This window comes from Eleutherodactylus coqui, chromosome 7 (genome assembly GCF_035609145.1).
Source record: "Eleutherodactylus coqui strain aEleCoq1 chromosome 7, aEleCoq1.hap1, whole genome shotgun sequence".
Lineage (NCBI taxonomy): Eukaryota > Metazoa > Chordata > Amphibia > Anura > Eleutherodactylidae > Eleutherodactylus > Eleutherodactylus coqui.
In genome coordinates, this window is record NC_089843.1 from 99,828,650 (window position 1) to 99,851,721 (window position 23,072).

The 23,072-nt window shown below is 44.5% G+C and overlaps 1 protein-coding gene across 2 annotated transcripts in view; it reads left to right on the top strand.

Moving 5' to 3' along the window:
• The window catches only part of LOC136572667 (caspase-3-like), a 96,138-nt gene that overhangs the window by 11,633 nt on the left and 61,433 nt on the right, over positions 1-23,072 (top strand). The window contains exon 2 of one of the 2 annotated variants that reach the window (XM_066573472.1): positions 2,016-2,144. The exons of the other annotated variant lie outside the window; for it this stretch is intronic. The gene's annotated coding sequence lies outside the window, so the exon portion shown is untranslated. The remainder of the gene's footprint in view (positions 1-2,015; positions 2,145-23,072) is intronic. 2 annotated transcript variants of the gene reach the window in all.

Here is a 23,072-nt window from a genome sequence, read left to right on the forward strand (position 1 = left end):
AACCAAGACATAAATCCGTCAGGGACAGGAGACTTACCCGCTGGTGACCCTTTAATGACTTCCTCTATCTCTTTTTTAGATATACCTCTTTCCAAGAGAACACAAGTTTCCCTAGGAATTGGGGTGTGTGGGGGTGGCTTCTTGCATGAAAGATTGGAAACATGCACGCAGAGCATCTGGTGCCATGTTGTAATTGATCGTTAAATTGCTAGAGCTCCTTGTAATAAGCTTGGAAGGTGTCTGCTATTTTAATGGCGTTGTATGTTTTCCACCAAGACTTCTCGATTTATTAAAGATATGAACGTGTGGCCTCTCCTAGTGCTATGTAATGCCGTAGGTATTTTTTGATCTAATATGATTAGCAGTACCTTTCTGGCATTAAGTATTTCAATCAGGACTGATTGGGATCCATTGCTTTTGTATGTGGTTTCGTTAATTTTCTTAAGTAATATTAAGATGATGTAGGAGTTTTCCCTCTTCAACCATATCCCATGTTTGCTGAGGACCCTCCTTATTACATATTTTAGGGCTTCCCTTTGTATTTGAGGAGGTGTCAGGGCCTATGTATGGTGTAGTAGGAAGACTGAGATCATTTGATGTCTTCACAGCACACAAAGTCTTTAAGGAGGTTGTCGTTAAGCCTCCGCGTCCATGCTTCCAAAGGGACCACTGGGACTTCTAGTGAGAGGAAAATTGGTACATGGTCAGACCATAGCATATTGCTAATGGAGGTCTTAGGGTGTAGTGTCAGGAATGGTGGCTTGTGGTTGCAAGATATGTTGACTAGCTGGAGTAGGTGAAGGGTCTTATTAAAAGACCTGATCAGGGCAGCGGGGAGACGTTCTCTTAGGGTTGAGCAATCCACTGTTTGATCAACAGGGAAGTCGATGTCCCTCCTCCCCTCCCCCCTACTACGATTATATCCTCTGCAAAATCTTACAGAGACAGGAGGAGTGAACAATCCGGCTGAATTTGTCATTGGTTTGGGAGGCACCAATTAACCAGCAACTTATGAATTGCAATTGATCGCTCCCTTTTTTTAACTTTTACAAGATTGCTGTTATCCATTGAATAGCAGTGATCATGTGACCGGGAACCGCATGCAGCGGCTCCCGGTGACCGCTCCCTGCTCTCGGCTACTTATACTAGCCGGGAGCAGGGAGTTTTTAAATTTCCCGGGCCTCCCGGTCCTCTGAACGTGACATAATGCCATTTGGCTCGCAGATGTTTGCGTTGGGTCCTGCAGCATCAGAACGCTGGGGACATCGAAGAAGACAGGGGTGAGTATCCTCAGCTCCCCTTATGGATCCAATCTGTAAGGGGAGCTTAAACTTTAATTTTTATTTCCTTCCTATTGATTTAATGTGATTTCTGGTGTCCGGTGGATACTGGCGATCGCGTGACCCTGGGGGGGAGGGGTGGGGTATTCCCGCAGTTTGGGATGACAGCTCCAGGATGTCTGTTACCTACAGTAACTGACAGCATGGAGCTGTCATGTCCAGAGCTTGCAGGGCTTTAATCCCTAGAGGATGCATGTTTTTACGTCCTCAGAGAATAAAGCCCAGCAGGCCAGGATGTCAAAACACTATGGGCTGGTCACTAAGGCCTCATGTCCACTCAAAAAATACAATCCGCGCAGAATCTGCCTCGGATTTGTTTTAAATGTTTGTTTTTTTTGCAAGCAGATATCCGCACACATTGCTATCAATGTGATAGCAATGTTGCCGATACGCGCGGAATCCGTGGAAAATGGAGCGTGCCGCATTTTTTCTCCCACGTGTGAAAAACGCAATTCTTTTAAAATGCCGCGGGTGCAAAAATCAATTTAATGGACCGCGGATGGCCAATGATTCCCTATGGGCAAAATCCGCTGCGGAATCTGCAATTCCATTTAGCTAGTGGATGTGAGGCCTAAGGGGTTAAGTGTCTTTTGTGCTTTCAAACGGATATAAGACTATTAGCCAGGTATTATACTGCTTTGTTGGCAGAAATAACACAGCTTTCTTTCATCACAGTATCTGTCAACCACCTTAGGCCAGCCTTCTTTGGAAAAACAAACAAAAAGGGTGCTGTAAGGATTTTATATTAAATGATACAGGGATTTACTGGAAAAAGGTCAGCTACCATACATCCTCCTACATAAGGTAAGTCAATGGAGTTAAAAATATAGTAGATTGATATTAAAAAAAAGGACGTGTTGCTGTGATTATTGGGAGTGCAAGAAAGTCTTCAAGAGTGGGTTATCTTCTTGCTTTAAAGCAGATAGACATAACTAAGTTGTGCTGCTCCAAAATCACATGTCTATCTGAAAAGTCAGAGAGAGAATTGACAGAATCAATAATTACCTGAAACTTAGTGCACCCAATTTGTTGGAAGTTGCCTTTAACAATGAGTGTTTGATTAGCAATGTGCTGGTCAATTTTTTTTTAATTTTTTTAAGACTGCAAATATTCTTTGATTTGTAAACTATTTGTTGCAGCCGTTTTGAGGCCTGCGCTTTGCTTGCAGACCAGACCAGGTTTTGGGTGTGCCCTTGCTTCTCCTGGAGCTGAGGGGTGTGGTAGTTGCAGGAGTAATGTCAGCACCTGGTGCTGAGTAGCTTGGCTCCTACCTAAACAGTGCCAGCATGATCTCCTGTGCTGGTCAATCCTTCAGTTACCCGTGGACAGCGATAGAGGAACACGCCTTGGCTGTAGCTCCTAGCTAAGTTCTTTTATGCTTTGTTTGGTTTTCTGTTTTGACTTTCGTTTGTGCTAGGGCTCCCTGATAGGGACTTGTCAGTGGCCCAGGCACGCGTGCGGGCTCGCACTTGTCAGAGCGGTCGGTCCAACGAGTAGGCAGGGCCTCCTCCCGGATTAGTAATTTTACATTTTAAAACTCCCATACATACAGTATTGTAATATGTCTGCCTGATCCAGATTACAACACCACAATACTATCTGAGAAGCCATATAGTACAGTTCTATATTAGGAACTGCTATTCTTAATTTATAGAGTAATGAAAAGAAATGATTTTCCTCTGGGGTTGTTTGCCTGCTCACAAGATCTGTATACAATCTTTATTAATTTTTAAAGTTTTTTTTTTTCTGATAACTAGTGATGAGCGAGCATACTCTCTAAGGGCAATTGCTCGATCGAGCATTGCCCTTAGCGAGTACCTGCCCGCTCGGGAGCAAAGATTCGGTTGCCGGCGGCGGGGGAGAGCGGGGAGGAACGGAGGGGAGATCTCTCTCTCCCTCTCTCCACCCGCTCCCCCCTGCTGACTGCCGCAACTCGCCTGTTACCCGCGCCGGCAGCCAAACTTTTTCTCCCAAGCGGGAAGATACTCACTAAGGACAATGCTCGATCGAGCAATTGTCCTTAGCGAGTATGCTCACTCATCTCTACTGATAACCAGTTCAGGCTGTTTGCTATAATGTATAGTAAACAGGGTAGTAAGATCATTTTTATAATATGTTTTTATTAATCAAATTGAGATACATATCCAACAATACAGTAATATCGCAGACCTTGATATTGTTTTCACTGTCCAAAATCTGAACTGAGATATATATTATAACACAACGATCTGTGACTGTCTGTTAGCAAATAGACATATGAATATCATCTCAACTTATAATTTTCTTGTTATATAACTTATAACCAGATAACAGTAGCAAAAAGAAAAAAAAAGATAAGGGGAGGAAAAAACACACAAAAACAAAAATCTAGAGTCATATAGCAACTCCTTTATTTTTTTTAACTTTCCTTGTTTAACCCCTTGAGTGGCGGGTTTCCTACCACCGTGTCGTGCCCACCAGGGCAAGTTTTTTAAAATGGTCTAATCATTGAATTTCAACTAATTTTGCAGTTGTGTCTCAAGAGCCATAACTTTTTCACTTTTCCATTGACATGTCCATATTAGGGCTTGTTTTTTGCAGGACAAGTTGTGATTTTTTTTAAACAGGGGGGAGGAAAAAAAGAAATGGGGGAAAAAAGAAAAAAAGGGGCCATGTCTTTAAGGGGTTAAATAATGTATTAACTTCCTTCTCTGGGTCATTACGATGCAGGGATACCACATGTGTGATTTTATTTTTGATTTTTTACAAAGTAAAGGGAGACAAGTGTTTTTGGTTTTTTTTTACAATTTTTTACCTTTTTTTTTTTTTTTTTTAATTTTTATTTATTTATTTATTTTGTCCCTTTAGGGCACTTCCATGGGGACCCATCAGGACCCCCTGATCACATTCCGGGGGTCCGATGGTGACAGCCCTTTACATGCTGCAGTGACAGCCCTTTACATACTGCAGTCACATAGACTGCTGCATGTAAAGGGTTAACACAGCAGAGATCGGAGGTTTTCTCTGATCTCTGCTGTAAGAGCAGGTACCTAGCTGTCCTCTCACAGCCAAGCACCCAGCTCTCCCTGCCACAGAGACCATCGGCTTGCTTCTGACAAGCCGATGGTCTCTATGGCAACCTGTAAACAAAGCAGGAGATTGCCGGCATATCGGCAATATCTTCTGCTGGTTTTTCAAAGCCCTTGCTTTGTTCTCTCTGGGTCTGTGCAGGCAGAGCACAATGTCACAGCTTGTGGCATTGTGCTCTGCAGCTCCCATAGTGATACATAGCCCGGAAATCTTCCGGGCTATGTCGCTATGAGCAGTGAAGCTCGTCCCGGAAAATTTCCGGGCATGCCACTCAAGGGGTTAATATACTGACAGGGTTCGTCTGTTTCCAGATACTGTTGTCATTGCGTCTATATGACTAAAACAGACTTTCCACCTATATGCTGGAGACTTATTAGAAAGCGTAGAGGCCCCCCATGGCAATGGCACGACTAATAATACATCCTAGACAGGAAGATCCCCCAATGCTACTTGTTCCTGGAACCAACAAGTGTAGTAGAAACAATTTCTCAGTTTTTCTCTTATTCTCTGCGGCAGCTGCAGGACAAAGCTCCCCCAGGTCTCGAAAAAAGACTGCACCATTTATTCCTTGAAAAGCGATGTTTCCGCCCCATCCATTTGGAATAAAAATGCTAATTTATCTAGAAATAATTTGAATGGAGGGCCCATCAGCTGTATCCACACCTGTAGAATAGCCTTTAGTCCCGCCGCCGCCACAAAGTGCAAGAGCTTGCGAACTCCTCTTAAACAACGATATGTATTTGGGTCAAGGTACCCAAAGATCGCCCATAAGGGCTCCTGTGGACAAGAATTAGTCAGGTGTTTATTGGTGTAATCACTGACTCGGGACCAGAAAGCCTGAATTAGAGGGCAAGTCCATAAACAGTGGTATAGGTTAGCATTTGGTGCCTTACATTTAAAACTGTTTGAAGTGGGATATATTCCCATGCAGTATCCTCTTACAGGGGTTAAATAAGACCTGTCAACAACCTGTAACCTCATTTCCAGGAATCTAGCCGAGGGTAGATATTTGTGGGCCGATGACATGGACTCCATAATCAGTATGGGTGTAAGATTTGGGTCATTCAAAGACCACTTTCCAACCCCTGGGTCGATGTCCTCCTGCTCTCGCATATTCCGTATTGCTCTGTATAACCTAGAAATCATTCCTCGCATGCCCATTGACATGGAAATCCATGTGCCACCTGTCTGTGCCCAGTCCAGCTCCCAGAACTGTGGCAGAAGTCCCAAAATATAATGCCTGGTTTGTAAATATGAAAACGGCGGAACCGGTAAGTTAGGGTATGCGTTTCTCCTTTTTATATAGCAGTTTATCTATCAAATCAATGCCTTGGGCCCGCCAAATTTTGTGAGGGTTACCGTCCTGAAAATTAGGGTTACTAATAAATGATAGATGTGGCGATATGTGCAGTGATGCATGGCTATCACGGCACAGTCTGTCCCATGTCTTCGAAGCTGCGAGTATCAACTGGTTATGTTTAACCGTCTCTGGTAGTTCTGCATATGAAAATTGAAGTATATTTTGTAGCCGCACAGGGATAATCATTTTTTGCTCGAGCTGTTAGTTTGTAAAATGCTATTGGGAATATATCCAAAATGGCGGCGCATGCGCAGTAGAGTCTAAGCCAAGGTTGCCTTTGGCTTAGTAACCTGCAGGGACCAAAGTGATTGGTCCCTGCTGACATGGGTGGCTGTGATACACCTATCACAGTCATCCATGTCATTTGTTTAGTAAATATCGGACAAGGTTAGTCCAGCGTATCTCTCTCCTGTCACTGAGAGATTTGTGACAGGAGAGAGATGGCAGCGAAAAACCATGTCCGATATGGAGAGTGAAAAAAACAGAAAAAAACCCTGCCGTCATCCCATAATCACCGCCCCTCGTACCCTTATTACCCTGCTATACCCACGTCCATTTTTTTTTTTAATTTTGGGGGGGAAATTAAATTTTTTTAAAAATTTTGTCTATTTCATCACCCTGTCTTCGCCGCCTCTCATACCCTAAGCACCCCGGTATACCCACCCCCGTTTTTTTTCGGGGGTTACATTTTTTTTTTTTTTTTTTTTTTCTACATCCATTTAAAAAAAAATTTAAAATGGATCGTAGGCGCTACAGCGCTGAGCAAGCGTACGCGCTGCTCTTCGCTTCAAGTTCTGGTAGAGATGCTACCAGTGAGTCGGAAGAGGAGGGTTTTTTTAATAGCGACGACTTAGCCTCTAGCGCTATGGAGGTTGAGGAAGTTGTTGGGGCAGCAGGGCCAAGTATTGCAGCGCCTGCCACTGCGTGGAATTTCACAGATATATTTTTGCCCCGCATCCCCGCATTTACCACCACGCCTGGCATCAATGCAGACGTCGCCAATTTCACCCTATTTAATTTTTTAAATTTATTTATAACTGATGCCATCCTGGAGCTTATTGTCCGGCAGACGAACACCTATGCTGGACAGTACATTACCGCGCACCCCACGTCAGTATATTCCAGGACGTGGACCCCCATTAATATCCCAGGAGTACAAAAATTCCTGGGAATTGTCCTTTTAATGGGACTTGTTAAAAAATCCTCTATACTGTCCTATTGGTCCGCTAGCGCTGTTCATGCGACACCTGTGTTTGCGTCTGTAATGCCCCGTCAGCAGTTTGAAAACGCTATGTGATTTTTTTTCCACCTCGCTGATAACACGCAAATTCCCCCCAGAAATGACCCCGAGTACGATCGCTTGTGCAAGTTGAGGCCCCTTATTATTTTATTCAAAGAATCTTTTAAAAACATTTATACCCCAGACAAAAACTCTCATGAGTTTTAAAGGCCTTTTATCCTTTCGACAATTTATTCCCTCCAAACGCGCTAGATATGGCATTAAGCTTTATAAAATTTGTGAGAGTGCGACCGGATATACATCTGATTTTTTTATTTATGAGGGCAGAGACCACCACCTAAATCCCTCCAACTGCCATCAAAATATCGGCATAAGTGGGAAAATCGTGTGTGAGCTTGTGGGCCCATTTTTAAATAAAGGGTACCACATTTATACAGACAATTATTATACGAGCATCCCCCTTTATAAGGCATTACATGACGCAGACACAGGTGCCTGTGGAACGGTGCGCAAAAATAGGGTGGGATTCCCACAATCCCTGGCGTCCAGATGCATAGACAAAGGAGCGTCTTACGCACTGGCAAACGACCCCGTGCTTGTCATAAAGTGGTGTAACAAAAAAGACGTGTATATGTTGTCCACCATGCACACAGACGCTTGCGTTGCAGTAAGAGAGTGGGGGGCTGCAACGCAGAAAATAAAACCGATCTGTGTGACGGACTATAACAAATTTATGGGGGGGTCGATTTGTCCGACCAGGCTCTACAGCCATATCTCGTAAAACGAAAGACGCAAGCCTGGTATAAGAAGGTAGCGATCTACCTAATACAGATCGCTACCTATAACGCACACGTTATTTATAAGTCATCTGGGGGCACGCTGAGCTTCCTCCAGTTCCAGGAGGAGCTCATTGAACATCTTTTCTTGTGAAGCTCTACCTCCACCTACTAAATTCCTTAGACACGTTTTGGAAGAAGTGACTAAAATCCAAGAGGGAAACTTAGTAATTGGAGGAGACTTTAACTCAGCGCTGGACCCCTCGCTGGATTCTTCAGCGAAAAACAGAGGCCCATCCCTATCGTTCCAATCCTACACACAGAGGAACTATACGATGTCTGGAGGTGCCTACACGGATCGGAAAGGGACTATACATTCCTTTCCTTGCCACATTCCTCCTACTCCAGAATCGATGTGTTCCTGATGTCGCGGAGGAGTCTGGCTGGGGTTCTACGATCCGAGATCGGAACTATCACATGGTCCGACCACGCCCCCATATCTTTACTCCTCCAGGAGAAATTTACGCTCTCCCCATCTTCCCCATGGAGACTAAACGAACATATCCTTAATCATCCTGAATATGAACAACCACTTAAGGAAGAGCTAGAGAGATTTTTTGAGAACAATGTAGGCTCGGTTCCAAACATATCCACTGTGTGAAATACACACAAAGCTTTTATGAGAGGCATGTTTATAAAGTTTGGAGCGAGAGCAAAAAGAAAAAGTGAGGAGGAATTTAGCCGCCCAATGGATCAAATTAAATCCCTAGACTCGCTAAATAAAAGCGACCCATCCCCACAGAAAACAGCGGATCTCTTCAAACTCCGGGCAAAATTCCAAAACCTGCTAGTCACCAGACATGATATCACGTTTCAGAAACTTAAAATGCAGTTTTATGCACATGATAATAGAACAGGTACACTCCTAGCAAAACAACTTAAAGAGCTTAAAGCTAAAGAAAGAATCAGATTTCTTTTAGACTCCCAAGGTTGGAAAATTCTTCACCCTCAAAAGATAGCAGAGGCATTCGCCACATACTACTCTTTTTTTTTTTTTTATACAATTTGAAAGACAACCCAATTATACATCACCCCCAAAACAAAGAAATACGAAATTTCTTACAAAATACGATTCTCCCCCGACTAACCCCCGAACAAGTAGCGGAGCTCTCCACACCAATTACTCCACAGGAAGTTACAGAGACGATCAAACTATTAAAACCTCACAAGACACCAGGCTCGGGCGGCTTCTCAAACGGCTACTATAAAAAGTTTGCCCCCTTATTGGCCCCACATCTGGCGTCTGCGTTCAACGGGGTGATGAATTGTGGCTCCTTTCCATCCAAAATGTTGGAGGCTCTGATTGTTACAATCCCCAAACCAGGAAAGGAAAACAGAACCCGGCTAACGTTTGGCCCATCTCCCTGTTGAAGACTGACGTCAAAATCTACGCAAAACTCCTAAGTGTAAGACTGTTCTCGGTCCTCCCGTCCTTGGTAGCAACGGATCAGGTAGGATTTGTCCCTCAGAGACAGGCCCCCGACGGTACCCGGCGGTTCTTGAACCTCGTCAGGGTGGCGGAGAGGAACGTTATACCTGCAATGCTTCTGGCTGAGAAAGCATTTGATCGAATACATTGGGCGTTCCTGGAAGCCATCCTGGAGGGGTTCGGTTTCTCAGGGCCCATCAAAACAGCAATCATGTCCCTTTACTCTACGCCCTCTGCGAGGGTTCTCTCCTCGGGATGTCTGTCCCCCGCGTTTGCCATTTCTAATGGCACAAGACAGGGGTGCCCCTTTCTCGCCTTCAATATTTGCCCTGGTGATGGAACCGCTTGCGGAACGTATCAGGAGCAACCAAGATATCCAGGGGATCAAAATAGCAGCGCAGGAACATAAGATAAGGCTATATGCGGACAACGTCATACTAGCAATTACCAAGCCTACCACTTCACTGGCGCACGCCCAAACCACTTTAACCCAATTTGGAGAGGTTTCCTACTGTAAGATAAATAACACAGAATCCCAAATGCTAAATCTTGGACTGGATGCCAAAACAACACAAGCTATTTCAAACTCCTTCCCCTACACTTGGTGTGAACAATCTATCCCATATCTAGGCATTAATATAACGTACCCAAGCTCTCTCACCTTCTCCAAAAACTACCTGCCACTCCTTAATCGGATCCCACGTAACTAAATAATTTCCGTAAACCCTTCATATCCTGGGTGGGTAGAATTGCAGCTGTTAAAATGATGATCCTCCTGCGAATTGTGTATGTCTTCAGAACAGTAACAATCCCAATCACCATACAATACTTGTCTAAACTCCAAGCCCTTATTAACCGATTTATCTGGGGAGAATCACATGCTAGAATCAAATTCTCCACCTTAGCGAAGCCATTCGAACTAGGTGGTATGAGAGCTCCTGACATCAGACGTTATTTCGATGCAGTCATACTAGACCAAATTAAACAGTGGTGGACTACACCATCCCACAAAAAATGGGCGGCTATAGAAACTGCAAGCTTGGGCGCTCCCTTGATCTCCCTGCTGGGAGTCAGACCACCGCCTTTGCCGTCACATGCGCGCTCCCAAGTCTCCAGGTATCAGCCCAGATTTGGAACCAACTGACCTCTTCGGCCTCTGAAAAGGTCTCGGCTACGGCCCTTCCCCTGAGATTCCTCTCCTCCATTCTCCCAGATTTCGAATACGGAAGATGGGAGTCTTGTGGGGTCAGGAAAATAGGAGACCTCTGCGACGAAGGAGCCATAATGGATTTCCCCACACACAAGTAAAATATTTAACCTCCCCAGCAAATTGGGCTTTTCATATCTTAGAATAAGATACGCACTACAGTCCTTTGACATCCATAAACCATTGTATCCCAAGGCGGCTTTCATTTTTTTCTCTCTCCCTGCGGGTACCCCCAGAGGCATATCGACCTTCTACGAGAACTCATTTTTGCAGATAACACAATCCAAGTCAGTCCATATGTCGCTTTGGGAAACTGATCTTAAACAACATTTCTGCCTGGAGGAATGGTCCCGTGCACTTGCTTGGACTAAAAAAAATATCACACGGTATCGCCCACTGGGAAACATCCCAAAAGATCTTCCTCCGCTGGTACCTGACCCCAGCAAGACTATCTAGAATGAACAAAGAGGTTTCGAAAACATGTTGGAGAGATTGTGGTGCGAAAGGCACCTACTTCCACATGTGGTGTTCGTGCCCAGGCATATGGTCTTTCTGGAACACTGTATTTGACTTTATTTATTCGGTCACACACCAGTTTGTATCCCCAGACCAGGTATTGGCCCTTTGTTTCCTGAACACTAACAATCTGTTCCCCTTCCACTCGGCTCTTACCTCGCACATCATCCTCGCGTCACGTCTCACAATCGCCAGACGTTGGAGATCAAAAGAGACCCCCTCTATTCTGGAAGTGAGAAACTCAGTGAACCGCACCTTCCATTAAGAGGAGGCTTACATGTGCAGATTTGCTACCAAACCCCCTAGTTTTTCTTTTTGGGCGGCTTGGTTGAACTACACAACATCCAACCCTCTGTGATCGAAACCCTGGAGGTGGGGTGATGCGTGGCAAGAGCCCTTCAGACAGACAAGGTAATCCGAACCTAGGTGCAACAAGACACCCCTTCCTCATCCATTCATCCATCTCCTAGCTAGTCATACACACATAGTCGCCTATCCCCCCTCAAATACACAACCCCGGTCACTACTCTCCACACACTAACGTTTGACTTGTAAGCAACATGTGTAAGATAATGATGTATATGGAAAATGGAACTGTACCTCCGATGTTTTGTTTGGTTTGTTATATATAATTTTCTTCCCCAATCCCCCACCCTTTTTTTCTTTTTCCCCTTTTTCCATGCCCTTCAATTATGTTTATGTTGTATGAAAAACTGTTAATAAAAATCTAATTATGCAAAAAAAAACAAAGAAAACTGTCATGAAAATGACAAATTTATGAAAAAAAATGAAATTGTTTTTTTTTTTCACTTGCTTTATAATAATTTTTGCAAAAAAATGAGGTCACAAAACTCAGTACACACCTAGATGAATTTGTTAAGGGGTCTAGTTTTTAAAATGGGGTCATTTGTGGGGTCCCTCTATGGTTTTGGCCGCTCAAGGGTGCTACCAGTGTGCTATCGGGCCTAAAAAGCCATCAAGTAAAATTTCTGTTCTCAAAACCACAGACTACTCCTTTTATTTTGGGCCCCGTTGTGTATCCAGACATAAGACTAGGGCCACTTAGGCTATGTTTCTGAACACGGAACAAACGGGGGTATCCATTTTGAGGTGCAAGTCGTCATTCATACGTTCGCTGCACAAAAAAATATTAAAATGACATGCTTGGCGAAATACACAGTACACCCCTAGATGAATTCGTTAAGGGGTCTAGTTTTCAAAATGGGGTCATTTGTGGAGGTTCTCTTTGCTTTTGGCAGTTTAATGATTCTACAAGTGAGCAATGAGGCCTGGAATTTATTCAGTTGTGCCCTGAAAACCAATGGATGTTCTCTCCATTACAGGCTTCACCATGTCTCCAGTTAGCAGATTGGGGCTACAATGGGTATGTTTCTGAACGCGGGACAAACAGGGGTATCCATTTTGAGGTGCAAGTCTTCATTCATATGTTCGCTGCACAAAAAAACCTTTCTATTACAAGGACACAATTGTCAAAGAAATTATAACTGATTTTTTTTCCTTCTGCTCTGCTTGAATTCATTCAAAAAACGTGGGCTCAGAATATGCAGTCCACCCCTAGATAAATTTGTTAAGGGGTCTAGTTTTCAAAATGGGGTCATTTGTGGGGGTCCTCAATGGTTTTGGCCGCTCAAGAGCTCTACAAGTGTGCTATGGGGCCTAAAAGGCCTTCAAGGAAAATTTCTGCTCTGAAAGCCACAGACTACTCCTTTCATTTTAGGCCCCGTTGTGCATCGAGACATAGAGCCACAATGGGTATGTTTCTAAAAACAGGACAAACGGGTATCCATTTTGGGGTGTCAATCCTTATTCTCATGTGCACTATAGAAAAAAATATGTCTTTAAAATGACATATTTGCAAAATTTATTTTTTCTCTTCTAAATTGCATTAACTCCTGAAAAAAAACTGTGCAGTCAAAATACTCATGACACCCCTCTGTGGATACATTAAGGGGTGTAGTTTTTAAAATGGTGTCATTTATGGTGGTAACTATCATTCTGACACCTTGGAGCCTTTGCAATCTTGGCTTGGTGCAGGAAAACAAAGTTTCTCAAAATACTGAAAAGTAATGTTAAATTTGTACTTCTCCTAAATGGTTAAAAAAAAAACGAAAGTTTTTCAAATGTGCGTCCGGAATAAAGTAAACTGATGGAAATATATACCGTAGCAAAAGTTTGTACAGTATGTTTGCACATATTTGTGTAATTACAGTTGAAAATGTGAAAAAATGACAATTTTTTCAAAATTTTCCCAGTATTGGAACTTTTAATAAATATTCATAAATTCTATCAGTCTATTTTTTCACAATGTCAGAATCACTTGGATATGTAAAGCCTTTACGCAGTTATGCTATGTTAAGTGACACGTCAGATTTTCAAAATTTGGCTCCGTCACTAAGGCGCAAACAGGCTTCGTCACTAAGGGGTTAAACTATTTCCTTTTAATCAGTGTTATATTCAATTGTTGATAATTTAATCCTGTTTTTTTTTTGTTACTTTTGTATTGTATGTTTTTATTAAACTTTTCAAAAACCTACATCAAAATCTAACATGTGAAATTAAGATAATTGACTCTACAAGATCATGGTAGTAAATTGAGTCTGTTCATCCACGTTTATTGTTCGGCTTGCGCTTTTGGTTGGATCAGGAGGGATATAATAAAAATATCTATAGACGTTTCCGTAATATGATTAGATTCAGCTGCAGTCATAGTAAAACATTTTTAAAATGAATAAAAAACAAGAAAAACTCTTTTTAGCCTTGTGAAGACATTCCGGTTGACACAATAACGCACGCTATATAATTGCTGTTCTTTTATGCTAAAAAAGTTATATTGCTTTACTGGAAGCACCCAAAAAAAACTACTAGGGCTGCTTGGCAGCGTGAAGTAAATGGGTTCTTCCCTCTATATGAACATATATAACCTGTGGCTGCCCCACTAAATTTGCTAAGATATGGGGTGATGAGTTGACAGTAGAGATGAGTGCTCATACTCGCTAAGGACAAATACTCGAGCGAGTATTGACCTTTTCGAGTACTTGCCTGCTCGTGAGAAAAGATTCAGGGGGCGGCGGACGGGAGATATCTCTCTCTCTCTTCCCCCCACTCCCTCCTACTCACTCCTGCAACACACCGCTCACCCCCGCCGGCACCCGAATCTTTTCTCATGAGCGGGCAAGTACTTGAAAAGGACAATACTCACTCGAGTATTTGTCCTTAGCGAGTATGCTCGCTCATCTCTAGTTGACAGTCAAATATGCCTGATGCGGTATTGGGGCAAACTTGTTGGCCAGGGGGAAATTTCCTTTCCCATTCTGCACCATGCACAAGGATACTGAATGTTTGTTGTGATGACACTCCTCTCATGCGTAAAACTTTTTTTGTTTTTATGTTTTAGTACAATTTCCCAGGTTGGGAATCTTGGGTTCTGGTTTTTTTGGGGGGAAAGGGGTGGGAATAAACAAAAGGGTATATGTAACTATAAAGGACGGAAAGAGTTCAAAAGTTCTGATTACTAAAATTTACAAAATACTTTTGATGTCTCTTCCTTTGCATATTTGTATTAAAAAAAAAAAGAAAAATAATGAACAGTAAAGCCAAACCTGCTACAACCACAAAATTAATGTGTGCTTACTTCCCATAAAACGGAAGGGAAGCAGTACTAGTTGTCTTTCCAGAAGTTCAATATGCTTGTATCAGAAATGGTAAAGAAGGTTAAATTGTTAGTCCTGGTCTCAAATGACCGGGTTTGAATTGTGGAATCCGTGATCGTCACTCGCATGGACAATCCTTGGTATTCTGTATTTATTCAAAGAATAGAACATTTGCATATCCGCTCAAATGAGCAGATAGCGATTGCAATTTCGCTCCACTCTGCCCCCCCCCCCCCCTGGTCTGACTGTTCTTATCTATATATCTGTATGTACATAGCAAGTATAAGAGAGAAGATGAACCAATGAGTGTTAGCTTTTAATAAGCCTACGCGCACTGTATAAGGCTGTTAGAATCTCATTGTATAGACACTCGGGTTTTTGTCGGATGCGAATCCAGCCAGAGTCTGTGCGCACATAAAATAAGCACCACTTCCTGAGAAAGATGTGAACAGCACAATGGTAGTGAAATACTACATGTGACAGAACAGCTCAAAAGTCCGATCTATCAAAGTAGCACGTTATTTTTCCCGCACGGTGAACGTCCGAAAAAAAAATAAAGAACGCCAGAAATGCACTTTTTTTAGTTACCCTGTCTCCCAGAAAAAAACGCAATTAAAAGCGATCAAAAAGTCGTATGTACTCCAAATTGATACTAACGGAAACTACAGGACATCCCACAAAAAATGAGCCCTTGCTCAACTACGTTGACGGAAAAATAAAAAAGTTATTGCCCGCACAAAATGACCGCAGAAAATAATTGAAAAAAATTAAATGTCTTTGAAAAAAAAAAAGAGTAGTATAGTAAGAAAAAACCTATGCAAGTTTGGTATCGTAGTAATCTTACCGACACATAGAATAAAGTTATCATGTCGCTTTTGTTGCCGTTTGTGCGCCATAGAAACAAGACGCACTAAAAGATGGCGAAATGTCGTGTTTTTTTTTCATTTTACTCCACTTAGAATTTTTTAAAAAGTTTTTCAGTACATTATATGGCACTTTAAATAGCACCATTGAAAAATACAACTTGTCTCGCAAAAAACAAGCCCTCATACAGCGACGTCGATGGAAAAATAATGGAGTTACGATTTTTTTGAAGGGGGGAGGAAAAAACGAAAATGGAAAAAGAAAAAGGGGCCACGTCATTAAGGGGTTAAGGATGACATTGTTAGTGATTTTACCCATGTGGTATTTTTACTGGCTTTTTTCAATTTAGTTACCCAAATTATTTGTGTTGCGTTTTTTTTTTTTGTGACATGTAGGGCTATTTTTTTTTTAATCTTTTTTTTCACAGATTTTTTTTTTTAAAGTTTTTATTAGGGGTAAGAAGCTAATAAATGTGGTTGTTTTTTTTTGTTTTTTTAGGGGTTTTTTAAATATTTTTTTATAGTTTTGTTTTTAAAATTAGTATATTTGCTAAAACAAAGTACAAGAATGTCTTCCTCATTTTGGTTTGGATTTTTTAATATATAATTGTCTTGGATTACAGGCTGATGGTTTTGGTTGACATCGGCAGTCGGTCATTTTCTTTTCTTCATGCATATATTTTTATTTTATAATGTAAATTTTTTTAAACTTATCTTTGTAACTATTTTTTTTTCTTACTATCTCTGTTCCCCATGATGTCATATAAGACCTCTGGGGGTCATTTACATGGTCTTTTATTTATTTCATACTTCTCCACTCTGGCTGGGGTATCCATTAAAGCTCCATTTACATCCGTCACTAACACAGCTGATCAGGGCCTGTCAGGACCCTGCAGCTCTGCTGTGACCGAGGGCACCTTGTGGTCATGTGATTGCCGGGTCTCATAGCGCAATAAACACTTCCGCTCTAACTTTTTAGTGCATAGCGATCATTAAGGGCTAGGTAGGCTGGAAAGGAGAAGGCAGAATTGGTTAAAAACTGCTTCACTCTTCTGTGTTGGGTTCTTGGCTGTGTCTGACAGCCAAGAACCAGATCTGCTCCTGTCTGATTGCATATTTCCATATTTCCACTATTGGATGGTATTAAAGCCACTTTCACACGGGCGAGAAAATCGAGTGATTTTTGCCGGGACGCGATAGCGTAAGAACCCATGTATGTGAAGCTAATGCTTTCCAATGGGTTCCTTTACATAAGCGCTGTTTTCTCTAATGCTATCTTGCAAGGAAAAAAAAATTGTGGCATGCTCTATATTGCCGCGATTCGCAGCTTTTTGTAGCCAATTTTTCCCTATGGAGTCTTTGTTTTTGTCGTATGGCAACACACGAAATTGTGGTTTTCGTGCAATGCGACTTTAACATTCTAAAATAAGCCCTCGCTACACTCCAGAAAAAATAGAATACTTTCCTAAAAGGATCAGTCCGGGGCCTCCCACTGCTCTCTCGAGCTCCGCCAGGCGTCCTGCAGTCCTCAGCCACTCACGGAAAATCACTTTCTGGTTGCTGAATTTATGAATTCCGCTTCCAGGAAGCGATGGCTTTGATTGGTTCATCTAGTGCAGCATTGATTAGCTGAGCAGCGCTAGATAAACCAATCACTGCCATCGCTTCCAGGAGGAGGGATTCATGAATCCAGCAACCAGGAAGTGATTTCCTGTGGACGAACAAGGACTGTAGGATGCCCGGTGGAGCTCCAGGGAGTAGCGTGAAGATCTGGACCGAGCCTTTTAGGCATTTATTTCCTCTTAAAACGTGGTTTTCATTCCCCATATTGAGTCTCAGGGGAACAAGTGGAAAGCAGCTAGCAAGGATCTGACAGCTTTTTGCTTAAACGTTCAGAGCTGAGTGGTACCTGTAATGGACTGGCAAACCTGTCCTCATCCTAGATGATACCGTGTTTCCCCAAAAACAAGACACTGTATAATTATATTAATTTTTGCCCAAAAGAGGCACAGTGTCTTATTTTCGGGAGGGGGGGGGGGGGCACACTCACCTGGTCTGCAGTGTCCCGATGGTCTCCAGCGGCGCTGCGGCAAACTGCAGAATTTTCGACTGTCTGCCATTTTAGCTTCTTCTTGTGATAGGGCTTTTGAATACCCCGCCTTCAGCAAAGCGAACGCTATGACTGGCTAATCGAGTGCCAGCCGCAATCATAGCCGACGCTCGATGAGCCAATCACAGCCCATCAGTGAATGACATCACTGAATCGCTGTGATTGGCTCATCGTGTGCCGGCAGTGATTGGCTGCTGGCGTTTGATTGGTCAATCACAGCGCTTGCTTTGCTGGAGGCGGGGTATTCAAAGCCCCATCATCAAAAGAAGCTGAGATGGCAGACTAGGAGGATTCTGCAGTTTTCCGCAGCACCACTGGACAGAATCCGGACGCCGCGGACCAGGTGAGTATTGATTTTTTTTGGGGGGGGGGGCAGGTTAGCTAGGTCTTATTTTCAAGGAAGGCCTTATATTTCAAGCCTCCCTCGAAAACTGGGGTAGGACCTACTTTCGGGGAAACACGGTAGTACCTTAGAGGAGCACTGTCTTTTTTCTTGTCTAAGTCTACAATTAAATTATCCTGCATAATCTCCATTCTGTCTACATACTTCAATGACATTATCAACAGAAACATATCACCCAAGTATGTCATCGATGTATGAGATCTTCTCTTCCACTGGAGCATATCTGAACCCCGGATATCGCTATCTTATCTAATAATGGCCTCCAAAGGTTTCACTGTCAGCCAAGAAGAGTAGTGAGAGGAGACTCGCTCACCTAGCTTCATGTTTGATCTTGAATTAATTAGATAATTCCTTATTTAAATTTATTTCTGCTACCGAAATCCTATACAGTCACTACATGTCTTAGACTCTTCACAAAATCTTATTTTTAATATCAACATGGAATTTTTACAGCATTGAATGGCTTGATGGTATCTAAAACAACCATATCTCTAACCCATGAGTTCATCTGAATTCAAACTCCTCTGGGTCTTATTTATTGTTGGCTGCCACAGTGAGATCAATTAAGGTATGGCTGAGTGCTTATTAACACGAGTGTATATCGGTCGCCGTTTTCACGTCCGGCTGATATACGTTCCCATCTGATGCAGTGGATTCCAATTCATCAGATCACACTGGCGTATTTTCCATAGCTTTTATGCCAAGCAGGAAAGATAGTCCGGGCCTAGGGCACACTGCCAAGATATTGGAGCAACTGTGACTCCTTGGTAGACATGCAACCTCTGGACTTAAATGTCAAACCCCAGATACTTTTTTTCACATAAATCTGATGAGGTAAAGATAAAATAAATATTAAGGCCAGCTTCACACTACGTATTTTAGTGTACAATGCTTAGAGAACAGAATTAGAGATGAGCGAACACCAAAATGTTCGGGTGTTCGTTATTCGGAACGAACTTCCCGTGATGCTCGAGGGTTCGTTTCGAACAACGAACCCCATTGAAGTCAATGGGCGACCAGAACATTTTTGTATTTCGCCGATGCTCGCTAAGGTTTTCATGTGTGAAAATCTGGGCAATTCAGGAAAGTGATGGGAATGACACAGTGACGGATAGGGCAGGCGAGGGGCTACGTGTTGGGCTGCATCTCAAGTTCACAGGTCCCACTATTAAGCCACAATACCGGCAAGAGTGGGCCCCCCCCCCCCCTCCCAACAACTTTTACTTCTGAAAAGCCCTCATTAGCATGGCATACCTTTGCTAAGCACCACACTACCTCCAACAAAGCACAATCACTGCCTGCATGACACTCCACTGACACTTCTCCTGGGTTACATGCTGCCCAACCGCTGCCCCTCCCCCCCCACAGCGCACATCAAAGTGTCCCTGGGCAGCCTTCAGCTGCCCTCATGCCACACCACGCTCATGTCTATTTAGAATTGCGTCTGCCATGACGAGGGACCGCAGGCACACACTGCAGAGGTTGGCACGGCTAGGCAGCGACCCTCTTTAAAAGTGGCGGAGCGATAGCCCACAATGCTGTACAGAAGCAATGAGAAATAGAATCCTGTGCCACCGCCATCAGGAGCTGCACACGTGGGCATAGCAATGGGGAACCTATGTGCCACACACTATTCATTCTGTCAAGGTGTCTGCATGCCCCAGTCAGACCGGGCTTTTTAATTCATAGACACAGGCAGGTACAACTCCCTATTGTGAAGTCCCTGTCGACCCACAGCATGGGTGGCTCCCTGGAACCCACCGGCGGTACACAGAAATATCCCATTGCATTGCCCAACACAGCTGAGGTAGTAATGTCGTGCTTAATGCAGGTGGGCTTCGGCCCACACTGCATGCCCCAGTCTGACTGGGGTTCTTTATAAGTGTACAGATGTAGTAAAAACTCCGTGTGCACCTACAGCATGGGTGGGTGCCAGGAAGCCACCGGCGGTACATAGAAATATCCCATTGCATTGCCCAACACAGCTGAGGTAGTAATGTTGTGCTTAACCCTTTCCAATCCAATTTGTATATGGTTTTCCTAGGGGGCTTACTCTTTTTCTGCTGTTATACAACGGCGCTATATGCTGGCTAAAGCCAGTACTGCATGAGCTGACACGTAGGATAGGCTCCGACAGCAGAGAGGCTGGCAATATACAGTAAGAGAACCCCGACGGACGTCTACCAACAACGGAGCTGTACAGCCTTAAACCCTAATGTCTTCACAGGTCACACAGTGGACTGGAAAGGGTTAATGCAGGTGGGCTTCGGCCCACACTGCATGCCCCAGTCAGACTGGGGTTCTTTACAAGTGGACACATGTAGGTTAAACTCCCTGTGGACCCACTGCCTGGGTGGGTGCCAGGAAGCCACCGGCGGTACATAGAAATATCCCATTGCATTGCCCAACACAGCTGAGGTAGTAATGTCGTGCGTAATACAGGTGGGCTTCGGCCCACACTGCATGCCCCAGTCAGACGGGTTCTTTAGAAGTGTACAGATGTATTAAAAACTCAGTGTGCACCTACAGCATGGGTGGCTCCCTGGAACCCACCGGCGGTACACAAAAATATCCCATTGCATTGCCCAACACAGCTGAGGTAGTAATGTCGTGCTTAATGCAGGTGGGCTTCGGCCCACACTGCATGCCCCAGTCAGACTGGGGTTCTTTACAAGTGGACACATGTAGGTTAAACTCCCTGTGGACCCACTGCCTGGGTGGGTGCCAGGAAGCCACCGGCGGTACATAGAAATATCCCATTGCATTGCCCAACACAGCTGAGGTAGTAATGTCGTGCGTAATACAGGTGGGCTTCGGCCCACACTGCATGCCCCAGTCAGACGGGTTCTTTAGAAGTGTACAGATGTATTAAAAACTCAGTGTTCACCTACAGCATGGGTGGCTCCCTGGAACCCACCGGCGGTACATAAAAATATCCCATTGCATTGCCCAACACAGCTGAGGTAACGTCAGCTGTAATGCAGGTGGGCTAAAAATTAATTTGATTACACTGTAGGCGAGGGCCCACAAAAATTGCTGTATCAACAGTACTAATGTACATCCCAAAAATTGGCCATGGCCAGCCAAGAGGGCAGGTGAAACCCATTAATCGCTTTGGTTAATGTGGCTTAAGTGGTAACTAGGCCTGGAGGCAGCCCAGTGTAACGAAAAATTGGTTCAAGTTAAAGTTCCAATGCTTTTAAGCGCATTGAAACTTATAAAAATTGTTCTGAAAAATTATTTGAGTGAGCCTTGTGGCCCTAAGAAAAATTGCCCGTTCAGCGTGATTACGTGAGGTTTCAGGAGGAGGAGCAGGAGGAGGAGGAGGAGGAATATTAGACACAGATTGATGAAGCAAAAATGTCCCCGTTTTGGATGGTGAGAGAGAACGTAGCTTCCATCCGCGGGTGCAGCCTACGTATTGCTTACGTATCGCTGCTGTCCGCTGGTGGAGAACAGAAGTCTGGGGAAATCCAGCCTTTGTTCATCTTGATGAGTGTTAGCCTGTCGGCACTGTCGGTTGACAAGCGGCTACGCTTATCTGTGATGATTCCCCCAGCCGCACTAAACACCCTCTCCGACAACACGCTAGCCGCAGGACAAGCAAGCACCTCCAGGGCATACAGCGCTAGTTCAGGCCACATGTCCAGCTTCGACACCCAGTAGTTGTAGGGGGCAGAGGCGTCACCAAGGATGGTCGTGCGATCCGCTACGTACTCCCTCACCATCCTTTTACAGTGCTCCCGCCGACTCAGCCGTGACTGGGGAGCGGTGACACAGTCTTGGTGGGGAGCCATAAAGCTGGCCAGGCCCTTAAAGACTGTTGCACTGCCTGGGATGTACATGCTGCTCGATCTACGCACATCCCCTGCTACCTTGCCCTCGGTACTGCGCCTTCTGCCACTAGCGCTGTCGGCTGGGAATTTTACCATCAGCTTGTCCGCAAGGGTCCTGTGGTATAGCAACACTCTCGAACCCCTTTCCTCTTCGGGAATCAGAGTGGGCAGGTTCTCCTTATACCGTGGATCGAGCAGTGTGTACACCCAGTAATCCGTAGTGGCCAGAATGCGTGCAACGCGAGGGTCACGAGAAAGGCATCCTAACATGAAGTCAGCCATGTGTGCCAGGGTACCTGTACGCAACACATGGCTGTCTTCACTAGGAAGATCACTTTCAGGATCCTCCTCCTCCTCCTCCTCAGGCCATACACGCTGAAAGGATGACAGGCAATCAGCCGGTGTACCGTCAGCAGCGGCCCAAGCTGTCTCTTCCCCCTCCTCCTCATCCTCCTCATGCTCCTCCTCCTCCTCCTGTACGCGCTGAGAAATAGACAGGAGGGTGCCCTGACTATCCAGCGGCATACTGTCTTCCCCCGCCCCCGTTTCCGAGCGCAAAGCAGCTGCCTTTATGGTTTGCAGGGAATTTCTCAAGATGCATAGCAGAGGAATGGTGACGCTAATGATTGTAGCATCGCCGCTCACCACCTGGGTAGACTCCTCAAAATTACCAAGGACATGGCAGATGTCTGCCAACCAGGCCCACTCTTCTGAAAGGAATTGAGGAGGCTGACTCCCACTGCGCCGCCCATGTTGGAGTTGGTATTCGACTATAGCTCTACGTTGTTCATAGAGCCTGGCCAACATGTGGAGCGTAGAGTTCCACCGTGTGGGCACGTCGCACAGCAGTCGGTGCACTGGCAGCTTAAAGTGATGTTGCAGGGTGCACAGGGTGGCAGCGTCCGTGTGGGACTTGCGGAAATGTGCGCAGAGCCGGCGCGCCTTTACGAGCAGGTCTGACAAGCGTGGGTAGCTTTTCAGAAAGCGCTGAACCACCAAATTAAAGACGTGGGCCAGGCATGGCACGTGCGTGAGGCTGCCAAGCTGCAGAGCCGCCACCAGGTTACGCCCGTTGTCACACACGACCATGCCCGGTTGGAGGCTCAGCGGCGCAAGCCAGCGGTCGGTCTGCTCTGTCAGACCCTGCAGCAGTTCGTGGGCCGTGTGCCTCTTATCGCCTAAGCTGAGTAGT